General features: G+C 45.2%; 1 protein-coding gene across 2 annotated transcripts in view; it reads left to right on the top strand.

Moving 5' to 3' along the window:
* Zbtb38 (zinc finger and BTB domain containing 38) overlaps window positions 1-12,223 on the top strand; it is a 95,139-nt gene that overhangs the window by 72,465 nt on the left and 10,451 nt on the right. The gene's annotated exons all lie outside the window — the stretch shown is intronic.

The following is a 12,223-nucleotide window of genomic DNA, read 5'->3' as shown; positions in this document are numbered from 1 at the left end:
CTGCATCAATGCTAACATATAGAGTTCTTTTCTGGCTGTGGTTTGGTTTTGATTTTTTTTAAAGAGTCTGGCTATGTGGCCCAGGCTTGCCTCAAGTCCAAGATCCTCCCTCTTCCACTCCTCACATGCCGTGACTACAGGTGGACCTTAATGCAGTCTATTTGTACACTGTGAAGATATATTGCTGTGATTGGTATGTTAAAGAGCTGAACAGCCAATAGCTAGGCAAGAGGTATAGGCAGGACTCCGGGCAGAGAGAGGAAGTAGGAGGAGCAATCTAGGTGTGGGAGTAAGACATATATAGAATGAAAAAAGGCAAAAAAAAAGCCACACGATAAAACCTAGAATAATAGAAACAGATTAAGTTATAAGAGCTAATGGGACAAGCCTAAGCCAAGGCCAATTTTTCATCTTAAGTCTCTGTGCACATTATTTGTAAGCTGGTGGCCCAAAGAAAAATCCATCTATGCCTAATATGCTTAATTCTTAGTATTGTGAATTTATCAAGGCTTAGGCCACAAAGACATAAGAGGCAGCATGTATGTTCCAGGTACTTAAGTCTCATGAAGGGGACTGATAAAGCAACAGAGAATTAGAAAATTGAGCCTGAGCTCCCAAGAGTTCAAAACGAGAGCAGAAAGAAGTTCTGAGGGGGCCCCCACCTTAAGGGTCAGGTCCATGTTGGTATGATTGGAATAAAGGAGCATGGGTGGATGTAAACTGCTCCAAAAGTCTGTGTTTGGGTAAGCCTGCTGGACAGGAAGCAAAGGCACGCGGTAGGTCTCTGTGGACCTTAGCACAGCGTTGATGTTTCTCTTCTGACACACAGGACTGTGGTGGAGCTGAGGAGGGATTGAGGGAAAGGGGACATGGCCAGAGAGGTGCCAAAAGTCCCAAACCAGGGGAGGCCCTTTGCAGGCCTTGCACAGAAAGGAAAAACATCTGGTGCTTTCAAGAGCACCACTCTTCCTGCAGTGTAGTGGACAGGCACCAGAGAGGACAAGGCTGGAGCAGGAGAGCAGGTGGTGAGTGGGAGGTGGGTGACTTGGATGAGGCTGAAAATGGAAAATAGAAGAATGTTAGAAATAGTAGGGGCATGTCACATTCTGGACATATATTTTTAGATCTTTTGATATGGAAATTTTCAAATGTTCAGCTTCCAAATACCCATAATCCTATGCCAGCCATTCACCACCAGTCACAGTTCAGCTGTTCCCTGCCCAGCTCTCCCTCCTATTGTATTATTTTGAAGCAGGGCCTGGACCACTTCATATGTACTAAAGCCACTATGCTCATTCTAAAAATTAAGTAGTGGGCTGGAGTGATGACTCAGCAGTTAAGAGCACTGGCTGCTCTTTCACAGGTTGAAGTCCCAGCACCCACCTGGTAGCTTATAACCATCAATAACTACAGTTCCAGGGGATCTAACATCTTTTCAGGCTCCAAGAATGCGTGTGGTGGTGCCCAAGATACAACAGTCATATCCATAAAATAAAAAATAAATCCTTTTTAAAAAATGTTTTGAAGTTAATAGTAACCAGCTCAGGAGATAGGTGTCAGTAAAGTGCTTGCCACTCAATCCTGACGACTTGAGTTTGTTGTGTAAAAACCTACATACATGCACCTTGTTCCTGTTCTAGGGAAGCAGAGACAAACTGATACCCAAGACTCACTGCCCAACCAGCCTAACCAAATCAGTGAGCTGTGCGTTCAATGAGAGACCCTGACTCAAAAAAGGAAGTGGAAGCTGGGCGTTGGTGGCACACACCTTTAATCCCAGCACTCAGGAGGCAGACACAGGCACTCTCTGTGAGTTTGAGACAAGCCTGGTTCCAAGGCAGCCTCCAAAACCACAGACAACCCTGCCTCAAAAAACCAAAAAAAAGGAAGTGGAGTACCATGAAGACACCTGACATAGACCTCTGTCCTCTACATGGGAGTACATTCACTCATGCCTGTGTGTGTGTGCTTGCACACATACATGCACACACACATTCAGCACACACGCTCATGCATGCATTCACATACACGTGTGCACTTTGCAAATATCACACCCCCAAAAACGTTACTTCATACTAAATTCCATCAGCTACATTTTTTTATTATCTTGGGCTAGCAAGGTTACCATGACCTTCATGGTTTTGGATGTGACCTGACTTGGGAAACAGGGAATAAAGAAATGACAGACACACATACAGAAAGACTGGGTTTGACCAACTGATGCACCAGCAGCAGCCTGGAAACTCAAATGAGCTTATTAAACACAAGACAAACAGTGAGTGAGTGAGCTTATCAGTGGGGCTCTCTGTAGGGGAGCAGTCTGACCTGGAGTTGTCTGGGAGAAGGATGCTGTGGTACACTCTTTCTGAGCATGGACCACGAGAAGAAGACCCTGGTACTCCATGGAGCCTGCCCACGGAAGGTCTTGCCTTTCCCATGGGTCTGAGGCAGTAGGGTCCTTGACATGGCAGTGCTCATGTGAACAGTACATTCACTCGGTACTTCATCTGCCCCGCACAGGGATGGCTTAGTGGTTAGCAGCACACACTGCTCTTGAAGAAGACCCAAGTTTGATACCCAGAACCCACATCAGGCGGCTCACAACCTCCTGTAACTTCAGCTACAGGGCATCCACAGCCCACGGCCTCTGCAGGCACCTGTATTCATACCCTCTCTTGCCCCTGTCCCATATACACAAATAGCTAAAAATTACAAAATAAATCTCTAAAAAACTATATTATCATAACTGTCATGTCTTTTATAATTTAATTCAGAATTCATGCTACAATTCAGGGTCTATGCTATAATTTTCTGATCTGTAGGTTCCCTCTCTACTTCTTCCCTTTTAAGTGCAGTCCATTAGGCTGTTCACAGTGTAGGTATTGAGTGTATTTGGAAGATAGATTTTATAGTTTTTGGTGGTGTTTAGGTACTAGGATGTAAGAAAAATGAATCAAGGATGACTGTTTCAGACTGAGTGACTGGAAGGATGGAGTTGCCTGCAGACAACTAGACACGTGGTCAGAGATTCAGGAGACGAGCAGGTATCGGGTGTGCGTTCAAATGCCGTGTTTCAGTCACATGAGCAAGCTGCGTTAGGTACCGGGAATACAGGAGGAGAAGTAGGAAATGGCTTTCACTATCCAGTGGGAAACACACACACACACACACACACACACACACACACACACACAAAGAGCAACTGCAGTCACTTTTAAGTGCTATGAAGAAGCGGTTCAAGGTTCTAGGAAACCCTTGAATGGGGCAACATGTCCAAAGCTGACCTTGAAGAAGTAGCATTTGAGTTGAGATCTTAAAGATGAGTAACAGCTAACAAGGAGAGGACTTCTGGGCCTCAGGAATGGTGTGTGCTGGGGTCTGCCTCTGAAGAGATCACAGTGCATAGGAGGCCAGCCAGGACCAGAAAGCAGGAGCAATGGACTTAGGACAAAGGAGTGTAGTACTGGAGTCTCTCAGGTTGTGTGGAGAGTTCGTGTGGGTGTATGCATGTGAAGGTCAGGGGTGAACCTCAGGTGGTGTCCCTCAGGTACTATTCACCTGATTTTCTTTGACACAGGGTCTCTGTCTAGCCTGGAGCTCAACAAGTAGAGTAGGCAGGCTGCCAGTGATCCCTAGGCATCTGCTCCTCTCTGCCTCCCCAGGGCTGGGATTACAAGCATGCACTGCTGCACCACCCATTTTTTAAAAAATAAAATAGAATTAGATCACTTTCCCGTTTTTCTTTCCTCCCTTTAGGCCCTTCTAGGTACCCTCCTCCAGCCCCTCCCATGGCCCCTCTCTCATAGCCCCTTTTCTTTGATTATTATTGTTACATGTATATCACACTATGTGTGTGTATATATATACATATTATGAACACAAAAGACCAAAACAATGGCAATGGCAACAGACATGCCAATGTGGAAAAGGAAAACTTTCATGGGGTCCCATCCCCTGTCAAAACAAAACAGGCAACCAGTGACTGCTGGGAGAGGGAGAATTAGCCTCTCCCAGAGAGGAGCCCCCTTATTGGTTATTCAGTTTGGTTTGGTTCTTTAAATGTGAGTCCTGGAAATCAAACTCAGGCCCTCATGCTTGAGCGGCAAGCACTTCATTTAGTGATTTCCCAGGCCCAAGGGAAGGCGTTCCAATCACTGTCCCATCATAAGAGAGTGTCTGTGGTTAGGGGTTCACACCTTTAGTCCCACTACTCAGTAGTTGGTGACTCTGTGAATTCATGCCTAGCCTGGTTTATATAGTGAAACCCTGTCTCAAAAAAAAAAAAAAAAAAAAAAGAGGAAGAAGAAACAGTAACTGTGTCTGAAAATGCCCTGGAGGACTGGGTGGCCAGAAACAGCTGTGAGGAAGTGACTAAAGGTGCTAGTGGCTTGGTGACTCAGTATACATCTGCAGTGACAATGGGGGGGGGACATTGGGGGACATTTAGGAGGTAAAATCAGCAGGACTTGGTGTTGAGCTGGATTTGAGACATGTTTGAGGGGTAGGGCGGATCATCTTTTGGTTTTAGAATGATTGCAACTGGTAATAAAAGGCGCCCCCCCACCCCATGAAGCTTTTATGAGGAAGCATCTAGTGTTCCAGAAAATGCCAGTATCTGGAAGATGAGTCAAATAAAGGCTCACCTATGGAGAAGACAATAGATCAGAAAAGAGTCACCATCTGTGGGACAAAGCAGTCTCTGCAGAGATCAAGTTCCTCCGGTGCACTCTGCTGCATAATATCATAGGCTGATATTTATATGTTATAGAGTCGGGCAATCAATTACACTCACACACATCCTGGTCCCTCTAACAGAAGGGCAAGGAAATGACATGTCAGCTAGGAAAGGGCTACTCACTTCACATGCACTGCCAGGCATTGCCAGAGTGAAGCTGACTCTCTGGAATGGCTGCTTGCTCTGCCACACTGTAATAACGAGACCACGTACAGGAGGAGAATAGAGCATATTTAATTAAGACCTTCAGTCCTGATTTATAACTTTTAAATATTCAGACACATGATATGCAGGAGTCCATCTGTATAGTTGTCCCTGTAAAACTGGACTTGGGGAGGGGTTGGCACACCCACAAACAGCAGGCTTTTCATCACTCTATGTCTGTGTACAAGCTCCTGGCCATATTAAATGTTCTCCGATGTCCACAGGATCATTTCTCAGCAATTAATTTTAGAGATTCCGCCTTGCAGTGCGGTTGGGAGATGGCCCCTCAGACCTCTGCTATCTTTTGCCTGGGACCTCACTGCTACTCTGGGGGAGTGGATGAGATCCTGGATGAATGTGCGCTGTTGACATAACCATAGCCATGTCAAGGACACCAGTGCCCAGACCCAAGCCTTGCTCTTGTCCTTGTGCAGATGTCGATAGTGTGTGCAGAAAAGTATGGGCTCCAGCTTCCTTCTCCAATGCTTACAGTCGAGAAAGCTCCCCTATAGGGACCTCCTACCAGGATAAGCTAAACCTACCTCCTCATTCAGCTATGTATAAAAAAAAAATCCACCTCCTCAATTCAGATATATAAAATAAATAACACCGACTTTTCTGGGCTGCTGCTGCTGTGTCTCCATCAAAGCATACAGCCCTCCCGGCCTCAGCTTTTCTGTACATGTGTATGTCCTTTCTTCCCCTCATTGCTCCAGGCAGGTCAGCCCTACAACCATTCGGGTCTTGACCTGCTCTCTGTGGGAGCCTCACCTCTACCTCTGCTGTCAAGCAGGAGCTCCAGCAGAATGAAGCCCAGGGCCAGTGTCCTCAGCACCATCCACCAAGTGGCAGTATAGTGACATCAAGGACAGACCACTACTGAATGTCTGATCTGCCATCCAGGATGACCACCGTCCTAGTTTACCTAAGACAGGAGCTGCTCGCAACATGCAGACCTTTCGTAACTAAAACTAGCACGGTTCTGGGCAAACGGGGATGGGCGTTTGGTCACCATAATGGGAAGTCTCTCTAGAAAGGTAGGACTCCAGGGGAAGGAACCAGCAATCATAACAGAAGGAGAAGTAACTGGGGGAACTTAAATCATTGAGAAGCCACTGGACCACAGAGAAATGTGCGCTGTCTGTAGAAGTCTGGGCTGGGAAAATAGAGGGGATAACCCTGGGGTTTGCTTGCAGGTCCTACTGGAGTCCTTCGGCCACCTCACACAGGTCCATCCACTCCCAGTTCTCTGAAGAGCTGAGCAGCTTCCAGATGCCCACACAAGGCATTTCCCCCAGAATTTTTAAGAATCCAAAGTGCTGGCTTTTCCAAGTCTTCTCAGTGTGGTGGACACCTGTGGGTTTTCCTGCTGAGCCCTTTCTTAATTTTACCAGGGAAGCCCCTAAATTTCCTTTCAAAGCCACCCTTGCCATCTTCTTCAGCAGGCAAGAACAGATCTGAAATCAGGATTAGGGGATGAGTAGGATCTCACCAAGAACCTCTCAGTTGCCAGAGACAGAAACCACAAGAAATGATCGACAGTCTAGTGTTGTGAGTGACATACCGAATATAGATCGAAGTTTCCACAAGCACTTAGTGGCATGGTAGCCATCAGAACATCAAAGTCCAGTGTGACTTGGGCATTTATGGTGACTCTGGTCAAGCAGTCCTACATCACTGCCACCTGCATGAAAACATCAGCACTCTTCTGTGTGGTCCACAATACTTGATCATGACCATAAACTGCTGGATCAGTCACTAGTCTCATCACACGGCCAAGTACTTGACAGAATCAAGGAAGCGGGATTTATTTTGTCCTACAAGTTCAAGGGCTAGGCAGGACCTATCATTGAAGGGATGGCATGTGAACTTCTGGGTGGTTGTGCTATCTTGGTGGATCAGGAAGCAGAAAGATCTCAACCGAACGCAGTTTTCAAAAGCTCACTTCCAGGAGACTGCCTCAGCCAGCCAGGCTCCACAATCCCCTGAAATGGCACCCCTAGCTGTGGACATGAATCTGTGGAAGACGCCGGATTAAAACAGTAACAACTGTGTTTATACATCTGCTATACTATGCTTCTTACGGTTATTTTAGAGTGTTTGTGTGTATGTTAAAGTTGTGAAAAATATGTCAATGTGGTCAGCAACAGCTCTTGTACATCTCATGTTTACCTTTTTTCTCTGTTGCATCAAGAGGCCACACCCAGCAATCAACCTATACTACCTAATTTCATGCAAATATGAAGTTCATACAATAATAAGTTTGCCTAGTGACATATCTCAGAACTCATCCCATCTATAAGAGACACAAACCGTCATAGGCTTTGAGCAAAGCTGGATCTAAGGACTCACACAGCAGTATTCTCACTCTCTCCATCTCTCACTCCCCCTCCTTTTCTTCCTGCCTACCTCCCTCTGAGTTGGCTTCCGTACAACACTGCTTCTCCAGGTTTATGGCAAAGATGTCCATACTTAGCACGTATAAAGCTCGGCAGCCCAAAAGAAAACATCCTTCAAAAGAAAAAGTGGGTGCTGAAAAATGCCACAGTAGATGACTAACTTGAAAGCCTGAATACCTGAATTCCCTCTCCAGGTTCTGCAATGGAAGGAGAGCTGACCCCTATAGTTGTCCCTACTCTCCACATTTGTGCTATAACATACATGCACATGCTCTGTGCTGATGAGTCTTTACTGTCAACACCACCTAAAGTCACATGGAGAGAGGGATCATAAGCAAAATAATTGCCCACTCAGACTGGGTTATGGATATGTCTTTGGGGGTTATCTTGATTGGTGACTGATGCAAGAGGGTCTGGTACATTCTCCCGGAGGCACCATCCTTAAGCAGATGACTCTGGGCTGTATAAGAAAGCTAGTTGAGCCGGATGATCCCAGCACTTGGGAGGCAGAGGCAGGTGGATGTCTGTGAGTTCAAGGCCAGCCTGGTCTACAAAGCTACACAGAAAGACCCTGTGCTGAAAAATAAAAAAAAAGGAAAGAAAGTTGGATGAGCTGAGTGGGAAAGCCAGCCAGCCAGTAGGAAGCATTCCTCCATAGTTCCTGTATCTAGTTTCCTCTTTTTAAATTCCCGCTCTGACTTTCCTCAGTGCCAGACTGTAACGTGTAAGCTAAAACAAACCCTTTCCTTCCCTAAGTTGCTTTGGGTTATATATTATATCACAGCAACAGAAAGGAAACACATCATCACCACTACCACCACACCATACACACAAATAATAAATTAAAATAATAATAACAAAGCTATATATAGTAGCACATGTCTTTAATACAGGCACTTCGGAAGCAGAGGCAGATGGATCTCTGTGAGTACAAGATCAGCCTGATCTACAAAGTGAGTTCTAGGTCAGCCAGATATACACAGTGAGACCCTGTCTCAAAAATTAAAAACAAATCTTTTTGTGTAACTCAAGCATAATGTGGCATCATAGCATTCAGCAGACTGCAGCAGGGAGACAGAGAACCAGAGGCCAGAGAGTTAGGGAGAATGTGTCTCCTAATACTACTGTCAGAAGCTACTCCCATAAAGCCTCACTAGCATGGCTGCCTAAACATGAGCTGAACAAGGACACCACCGGAAGACATGCCAAAGCTGAAAGGGGAAAGGCCACACGGCCTCCACCCTGAACAAAGAATACAGACACCTAAGGAATGTTGAGTGTGGGAGTACTGGTCAACCGTCACCGAGTGGGTCAACCCTGAAAGCATGCATACAAGCAACACTATACAGACTAAGCAGGTTATATTTAGGAAGGTATACAACAACGATCAATGAAAACAGAGGTCATGAATTTGAAAGAGAGCAAGGAGAGTGTATAGGAAGGTTTGAGGGAGGGAGGAAGAAGGGAGAAATGATGTAATTGCATTATAATCTCATACACATACACAAAAAGCAGACCTATAACAACAACAACAACAAAAGAGTCAGAGGCCAGTCTAGGTTGCACAGTGGGATCCTGTCAACAACAATAATAATGATATTCAAAGAGATACCTCTAACAACCTCCTCGGAAACTAAATTCAGCCACAACTCAGCCAGCATAGTAGTTGACACTCAGTCTCTTCTAATGTAAATGGTATAACTTCCTTTTAGGACATGTTGAACAAAAGCTGATCAAAATGACACCAAACATTCAACATCAGCCAACTAATCCAGGCTCTGAGCCAAATGCTTTCATCTTTATTTAGAGGAATCTGGGGGAAAGGGTACTGCTTTCACTAATTACTGGATGCAAAGTCTACAGAACCAAGCCAATGCCTCCACTGTTCTAGGTGTTGAGGATGCACTTGGAATTCAGATGCAAAGCCCTGTTCGCTAGCTATCTGGGCAGTTCCTCAACTTCAGATAGCAGCTTCCCAGTCCACACTACACCCTTCCACATTTCACTTTGTGTGGAGCAAGCAATAGTGAACTTTCACACCCCACCTCTTCCACCTGAATGAGTGCACTGTTAATTCACGGATAAGAGGGTGGGTCGCCGGGCGTTGGTGGCGCACGCCTTTAATTCCAGCACTCGGGAGGCAGAGGCAGGTGGATCTCTGTGAGTTCGAGGCCAGCCTAGTCTACAGAGCGAGTTCCAGGACAGCCTCCAAAGCCACAGAGAAACCCTGTCTCGAAAAACCAAAAAAAAAAAAAAAAGAGGGTGGGTCACCAAGCAGTGTAGACAGTTACGAAGATCCACCTAATTTCCTGGAGCTCTTACGATTAAGAGAAATGTCTACTATAAAATGTATTAAGTATAAATGCAATAAAGGTAAGAAGTGGGCTAGTACAGTTGTGCATACATGTGTTTCCGATGTGTATTTAAATAATACACACATGTACATGGGAACGTTTTTTCACATTATTTCATAAATGCCAATGAATCTGTGTGTGTGTGTGAACTTGTATATTATCCTTTTTCATAATATAACACTATACACATCACTCTATACTAAGTTTCTTTAAAATTTAGTGTGGGAGCATCCCATCCATCTTGCTCTTCAATAGCTGCCTATTGTGTAATTGTTTGATAAATATGTAACATGTTTCCTAATGGTGACCATTTGTTTTCAATCTTTTGCTTTTGTTTATGCATTTTAGAGAGTTTTTTTTTTAATGGCAAATACAGAAACAAATTGGGGGAAAGGTCTTCTGTTTCTCATTCTCTATATGAGGTTTCTCGGTGGTTTGCACGAGTTCAAATTCTAAGTGTTTTCAAAGCTTTTCAGGATTCTGCTCTACATCTTAAACGCCAGTTAAACAACAGCCCATGTCTTCGGGGACTTTCCTCGCTTAAACAAATGCTATGGTGGAAGGGAAGAATTGTAGACGATAGAATCTACGGAGTCTGGGCAAAGCTGAACTAGAAGCAGAAACATTTCCCTGCGATATCTCATCTCGGCTCCTCTCCCCTCTCCAGTCATCTTTCTGTGTTCTCTCTATGCTGATGAGCCTCCTAGGCTCTCCCAAGCTGTGGGTGGAAGATGTCATTTCCTAGAGTTCCCAGGCAAGGGAATGTTTCGGACCGCCATGCCCCCAATGCGAGGATTGGTTCCTGCACGGTCAGGAGTTAGCCTCTGGCCCAATGAGCTCTGACTATAGAGTCAGAGTCCTGCAATGAAGATGGCTGCAGACTCCACCCACAGGCGAACCTCACACTAGAAAAAGGCTCTCAAGTGCCACCCGGTGGCTCTACAAAGACAAGACGTTTATGAAAAAGCTGTTAAATGAAACAAAAAGCAAGCAAGCAAATAAACAAAAAAACCTTCAGGATCTTGGAAGATCTGCCACAATGGCTTCAACTTGGCTCCCTGGCTTCCTGAGCTGGAGTCCCCCAGGATAGAAGTGCCTGAACATTTCATCAAAAGATCTGCTTGACTTAGATGCAGGCTAATGCGTGGGCGACAGCAGCATTTTGTCTTGGTTTGTGAGTTAGATGAGGTGTAGCGATGTGTGATTTGTTATCTATAAATGGGGCTTCAGCATCTAGCCACCCAGTGTGGACCGGAAGAATAACCTAATTCAGTATTTATTTCACTCGGATGTGTTGTATACATGCTGGTTTGTTTTTGTTTTTGTTTTTAAGATAGTTTGGCCAGCAAGGTGGCACACACCTTTAATCCCAGCACTCCGGAGGCAAAGGCTGTCAGATCCTTATGATGAGTTCAAGGACAGCTTGGTCTATATAGCAGGTTCCAGGACAGCCAAGGCTACACAAGAGACCCTGCCTTTAAAAAAAAAAAAAAAAAGTACAACAGCAAAATAAACAGACTTGTTAGGGTAGTGGTACTTGTTTTTGGACATGCTTTTTTTAACATTTGTTTAATTTGTGTGCATGTTCACATGTGTGTACACTTCACACATGTGGAGAGCAGAGGACAGCTTTCAGGAGTCAGTTCTCACCGTCAAACCATTTGGGTCTCAGAGACTGAATTCCATTATTCAGGCTGATCCATCTGGCTGGCTCCCTTTCTGAGAACTTTGTTTTCAGATGTATTCTTTATTTTTAATTTATTGTGTCTGTGTGTAGGTATGTGCATGTGTGTGCAGATGCCTGCAGAAGTCAGGAGTGTGGGGTCCCTCTAGAGTTGCAATCGCTAGTACGAGGCTGATTTGAGAAGCAAAACCCAGGTTCACCACAAGAGTCGTATCCATTCTTAACTACTGAGCCATCTCTCCAGCACCCTTGTTGAGAATTTTTAAATAAAACGTAATTGTATCTGAAAGTGATGGAGCTTTGAGAGGATCTGTGTAGGAAAAGACTGCCGGCAGCTGAGCCCCCCCCCCATAAAAGTGTTAGCAGGGAAGCCCACGAGCTCTTCCTGAGCCTCTGCAGTGTGATCCACAGTCTTGAGGGACACTCAGCTCTGTGCATGGGGAGAGGGAAATCCCACCAGCAGAGGTCACTGGTGTAACAGCTGGGAATCCACAGCAGCTTGCTCCCAGCTCAGCACTTTGAAAGGAATCAGTGCAAAGTGTGTGTATGTTGTTGGCAGATTTTCTCAGTGGGGCCCACCACCTTTGATACCCTCAACCTTAGACTGCTTGTCTTAACATTGATGTAATACTTAGAGCAGCTTTGGATTGTACATCATCAAGTTTAACCTGGTCCAGGAAGTTATATGTGCTTCTAGCCTGGAACTTAAGGAAGGCACTATCTTTCCCCAACACCACACACACACACACACACACACACACACACACACACACACACACACACACACACACACGTGCGCGTGCAGGTGCACTTGAACACACACATCCAAATGGCTTGAGTTTGCATA

Source organism: Mesocricetus auratus, unplaced genomic scaffold, assembly GCF_017639785.1.
Source record: "Mesocricetus auratus isolate SY011 unplaced genomic scaffold, BCM_Maur_2.0 Super-Scaffold_100691, whole genome shotgun sequence".
Taxonomy (NCBI): Eukaryota; Metazoa; Chordata; class Mammalia; order Rodentia; family Cricetidae; genus Mesocricetus; species Mesocricetus auratus.
Note: the sequence above shows the minus strand (reverse complement) of the source record. Positions and strands in the feature narration are given on the sequence as shown.